We start from the raw sequence: 6335 nt of genomic DNA on the forward strand, positions 1-6335 counted from the left end.
TGTAATGTAATGTAATGTAATGTGATGCAATGCGGTCTCCCCGTTCCAGAAGTGCAGGATTTTGTATTTATGAGTCAAGTATTTACTCAAAAACAGTTTTTACTAAATTAAGTCCCATAGCAACCTCCCTCTCCCTCTCCCTCTCCCTCTGTCCTTTCCCCTTCTCCCTGCCTCTGCCTCTCCCTCTCCCTCTGCCTCTCCCTCTCCCTCTCCCTCTCCTTCTCTCCTCTCCAGTTTCAGAACATGTTAAACTGCACGTACACTGTTTCGATTCTCCGATTTTTCCTGGTGGATAAAAATAAGAAAAAAACGTTGTCCACGTCAATCGCGATGGACGATTTCATCGTAAACCGGCCCAAGCCTAGTGTGTGTGTGTGTGTGTGTGTGTGTGTGTGTGTGTGTGAGTGTGTGTGTGTGTGTGTGTGTGTGTGTGTGTGTGTGTGTGTGTGTGTGTGTGTGTGTGTGTATTTCTATACAGTGATGTCAACACAACTTTGGGGTTGTCTGTGTTGTGTCTGTTGCAACCATCTGTGATTTTGGTAAATTACAGTAACACATTTTACAGAGAGATGTTGACATTTAAATTTTTTTCATGTGTATTTTAACATTTAAATGTTTTTAATGTGTGTTTTAACATTTAAATGTTTTTACCTGTGTTTAAACATTTAAATGTTTTTAACGTGTGTTTTAACATTTAAATCTTATTAATGTGTGTTTTAACATATAAATGTTATTAATGTGTGTTTCAACATTTAAATGCTTTTAACATGTATTTTAACATTTTAATGTTTTTACCTGTGATTTAACATTTAAATGTTTTTAACTTGTGTTTTAACATTTAAATGTTTTTAACTTGTGTTTTAACATTTAAATGGTTCTTACATGTGTTTTAACTCTTTTTTACATATGTTTTAACATTTCGCTGGTTTTTGAAGTGTCTTTTAACATTTAAATGTTTTTTGCGTGTCTTTTAACATATAAATGATTGTTTTAACATTTAAGTGGTTTTGATGTGTATTTTAACATTTAAATGTCTCGAACGTGTGTTTTGACATTTAAATGTTTTGAACGTGTGTTTTAACATTTAAATGTTTTTAACGTGTGTTTTAACATTTATTGTTTTTAACGTGTATTTCAACATTTTAATGTTTTTACCGGTGTTTTAACATTTAAATGTTTTTAACGTGTGTTTTAACACTTAATTGTTTTTAACTTGTGTTTTAACATTTAAGTGGTTTTGATGTGTATTTTAACATTTAAATGTCTCTGTGTGTTTTGACATTTAAATGTTTTAAAAATGTGTTTTAACATTTAAATGGTTTTAACGTATGTTTTAATATTTCTATCTATCCTATGTCAGAGAAGTGTTTGTGTGGGTGTGTGTATGTGAACTGAAGTGTCAACTGGGTGTCAGTGTGACTAACATCCTTTAGCGCTGTGCTGCTGCTTTTCACACACAGTCCCAAACATAATCCATCAATAATATCCCCCCACCACCACCACCACACACACATGTTCACCAGTTATATTGACTCCATCGTAGACACACATACTTGCATGCTGACACACACACACACACACACACACATACACACGTTAAGCAAGGAAATAATGAAAGTTGAGGTAAAGAAGGTCAAAATCATTTCGGGTCAGATGAGGTAAGGTAAGGCTCAAATAAAGTATGATGAGGACAAGTAAGCTTGAAATGAGGTAAGTTACGTGAAAATGAGGACAAATGAAATATTTAATCAGGAGGGTCAAACTGAAGTAAAACTAAAACGAGGGAAGTTTAGGTAAAGTAAGGATTAAATAGGCTAAAGGAAGTCAAATTTAGACTGGGTTGAGGCGCAAGGTTATTATTTCCCATCTGTTCTGGTTGCTTGGAACCCAACGTTCCTAAAAGTTGTATATCACTAGACCGCTCATAAACGACTGGAAGGGATCAGTGTTGACGCCCGGCCACAGAACTCCTGTTTCATCTGGTCTCATCTGGATGTCCTCCCGTTGCCGGGCTGGGGACGACGGTCCCCGCGAGGACAGAGACGGAGTGTGTTTAATTTCACCGGCACGACAGGGACACTCTGAGAGGATCTTTTTTTTTTTTTTTTTTTTGGAGGACGCTCCGAGCAGAGTGCATCCAAGGACCCTTCATGAGGAGGGGGAAGAGAGGTGGAAAAGCCGGGAGCGAGGAGTACGTTTAATCTATTCATCTATCACACATTTAAAGAGGAAGTATGAAGAAGAACGAGGGAGGAGGAGAAGGGGAAGAAGTTGTTGTGGTACTACGTAGTAAAACCTATATAGTTCACGACTCCTTATGTAGTAGAATCTATGTGTACCTGTATACCATGTAACTCCTTTAGGCATTTTCTTGTTGTTAATCTGCGTTGCATTTTTGAATAATTGCACCTTCCTAGGTGAGGCGTGAGGGGTTAGCGTAACTTCAACCCGTCATTTCTATGAATGATATTTTGAAGACACAACACAAAATGGCCGACACCCCAGTGGGTCCACGACATAGTGAAATAGTCAACGATCAGTTGACCCTACTGGAAGGCAGCCATCGGCTTTTTGGAGCGTCGCTTTCTCGTTCCCTTGATCCTAATTCATACCAGAGACCTGCCGCAGGGATGCCATTTTTCTAATTAAACTGTTTTTGTGTTTTAATTAGAAAAATCTCATTTCAACATCAATAGCTAGAATGCACACAAGCTCCCACACTGAAATACACAAACACAAAAGGCTTTTAGGGTGTTTGTTGTGTGTTGTTGAGGTTACATGTGTCACAATGCTGTGGCATCAAAGTGAGTGTCAATGAAGCTTTCTGACTGGGTGACCCCTGTGTGACCCCTGTGTGACCACTGTGCGACCTCTGAGCTACCTCACCTTGGCTTGTGTTGTGTCTTTTAAACCTTCGATGGAAAGCAGCGCTCCTGTTTCTCACTGTACCGAATCACAACTGTTTTGCGGTTGATCTTTGGGGGGTTTTGAGGGAGGAAGGGTGGACTTCACAGATTAAGATCATAACCAGAAGTTGTTGCCCGGGGATTTGTTTTTTGAGAAATTTAGATGATAAACAGGAACCACTGTGCCTCAGTTGCATCCGCAAATATTTATTTCAAGTTTTTTGTTGACTTGAACGCTGCATTTTGCTTGTTTGACTTTTTTTTTGAGAGAGAGAGATCAACAGTTGAGGATGCTTATGATGACCCTCAACGGTCCTTCAACCATATGTTCCCTCAGCACTATGTTCCCTCAACCCTATGTTCCTTTAGCCCTATGTTCCCTTAAGACTATATTCCCTGACCCCTATGTTCCTTTAGCCCTATGTTCCCTTAAGACTATATTCCCTGACCCCTATGTTCCTTAAACTCTATGTTTCTTTAGCCCTATGCTCCCTCAACCCAATGTTCCCTGAGCTCTAAGTTCCCTCAACCCTATGTTCCCCGAACCCTATGATCCTTCAGCCCTAGGTTCCCTGAGCCCTATGTTCCCCTGAACCCTATTTTCCTTCGACCATACAGTATATTCCCTGAGCCCTATGTTCCTTCAACCCTATGTTTCTTTAGCCCTATGTTCCCTCAATCCTATGTTATGGTTATGAGCCCTATGTTCCTAAACCCTATGTTCCTTGAGTCCTAAGTTCCCTGAGCACAATTTTTCTTCAATACTATTTTTCTTGAGCCCGATGTTCGCTCAACCCTATGTTCCCTCAACCCTATGTTCCCTTAGCCATTGTTCCCTCAACCCTATGTTCCCTGAGCCCTATGTTCTTCAACCTTATGTTCCCTGAGCCCTATGTTCCTTCAACCCTATGTTTATTTCGCCCTATGTTCCCCCAATCCTATGTTCCCTGAGCCCTAGTTTCCCTGAGCACAATTTTCCTTCAACCCTATTTTCCTTGAGCCCGATGTTCCTCAACCCTATGTTCCCTCAACTCTATGTTCCCTTAGCCATTGTTCCCCCAACCCTATGTTCCCCGAGCCCTATGTTCTTCAACCCTATGTTCCCTGAGACCAATGTTCCTTCAACCCTATGTTTCTTTAGCCCTATTATCCCTCAATCCTATGTTCCCTGAGCACAATTTTCCTTCAACCCTATTTTGCTTGAGCCCGATGTTCACTCAACCCTATGTTTCCTCAACCCTATGTTTCCTCAACCCTATGTTCCCTCAACCCTATGTTCCTTGAGCCCTACTCTCCCTCACCCTATTTTCTCTCATCCTATGTCCCAGTAGTAAATACAGTGGTCCACCATTAATTGGGGTTTTTCTAGTCTGTGATCATTATATCTCAAGAAGTTAAGCATGGATTTACACAGAATTCGGTGGGACAGTTGGTAGGACTGATTAACCTTTCACACCAATTGGTCAAATGGGGGGGGCATACAACAGAAAGGCACATAACGTCCGAACAGATTGACACAACACCACAAAACGCAACTTTGAGTTGGCCCGTGATTGCCTCATTGTACTACAAAGAAAAACAAACATAGTTAAGCAGCACCCACTCCGTGATACTGCATTACAGAAAAATATCGCAAATTCAGTGATTTTTCTCTGTAAACGTTACTCCAAATAAAACAAAGAAAGAAAAAACGATGGTTGCGACACTGAGAACAGCTCCAGCTCGCCCGGCGATGAAGCCTGCGCGCGTTTCTACTGGAACCCTACTGGACACATGCCACACGCTATGCATGATGGGATTGCTGATTGATTAATGACCACTGGTCCTGCACCTGCGTGGAAGCACCTGTGTCTAATATACAGTTTGTGAGACTCATTCATTCAGGTGTTTCCTTTAGCTTGGCAGCGGCCAGGCCTTTCCAGAGATGTTTTTATTAAAGTTTTAGGAAGCGGATCGAGAGAGAGAGAGGGAGAGAGAGAGAGGTTATCTCAAACCAGGCTGGCCTGCATGTATTCTCAAACAAACACATGGACGCACGTTGGTGCAACAATACAAAGATGTATTCTCTATTTTCTTCATTCATTCATGATGGTTTCCTCTTGAAACACACACATACACACACACACACACACACACACACACACACACACACACACACACATGCACACACACACACACACCTTCACGGAAATATGTGTTAGTGTTAGATTTGCTTAACAGCGGTGGTATTGTTGGACTAAATTAATTTATTGTGTTTTGATTAAAAAGCTATTAGCCTGCTGTGTGTGTGTGTGTGTGTGTGTGTGTGTGTGTGTGTGTGTGTGTGTGTGTGTGTGTGTGTGTGTTTAACATTTCTCCTCCCTTCCATTCCATCTTTCCCTTTCTGCCTTTGTCTCACACTCCTCTCCACCTCTCCTCATTCCTTTTTGTTTGTTCTTTCTCCCTCCCTCGCTCTCTCCCTCTCTCTCTGGTTCGTCCTCCTTCTCTTTCATCCCATTCTCTCTCTTCCTCTGTTCTTCATCTATTTCTTCCAGACAATTCATTCTGGTCTACTTCTTTCACTCTCTGTATCCCTCTCCTTTTGCTCTCATCCCTCGTTCCACCCCCACCCCCACCCCTCACCCCTCTCTCTCTCCCTTGCTCTCTCTGTGATTTATAAAAGGAACCATTGTGAATATTTGTTGACATTTTAATTGTATCAGTTATGTTAATGTGTTTTTGGACATGAATTAAATGTCTGCCCAAAAGTCAAGATGGCTCCACCAGGAGCTGCCAGCGCTGAGAGACACAGAGTGTGTGTGTGTGTGTGTGTGTGTGTGTGTGTGTGTGTGTGTGTGTGTGTGTGTGTGTGTGTGTGTGTGTGTGTGTGTGTGTGTGTGTGTGTGTGTGTGTGTGTGTGTGTGTGTGTGTGTGTGTGTGTGTGTGTGTGTGTGTGTGAGAGAGAGAGAAAGAAAGAAAGTGATAGCCGTAGTGGTTAATATGATTGGGAATGAACCCAAAACGGCAAATGAGGAAAAAGTGTCTGTGTGTGAATATCTTTTGTGTGTGTGTGTGTGTGTGTGTGTGTGTGTGTGTGTGTGTGTGTGTGTGTGTGTGTGTGTGTGTGTGTGTGTGTGTGTGTGTGTGTGTGTGTGTGTGTGCGCACGAGTCAGATGTTTAGGTCGGCTTTCCGAACAAGAAGCTGGAAGCTGTCAGGTGGAGAGGATCGGATATCAGAATCCTGATTGGAAGCCGGCGTCTGCGAGTGTGTGTGTGTGTGTGTGTGTGTGTGTGTGTGTGTGTGTGTGTGTGTGTGTGTGTGTGTGTGTGTGTGTGTGTGTGTGTGTGTGTGAGGTTGTGTGTCTCTGTGTGTCTGTACGTGTGTGTGTGTGTGTGTGTGTCTCTCTCTCTCAAGAGACAGAGGATAATTACCTTAATGGCCAAAAAGCT

This window comes from Zeus faber (genome assembly GCF_960531495.2).
Source record: "Zeus faber genome assembly, chromosome: 22".
NCBI lineage: Eukaryota > Metazoa > Chordata > Actinopteri > Zeiformes > Zeidae > Zeus > Zeus faber.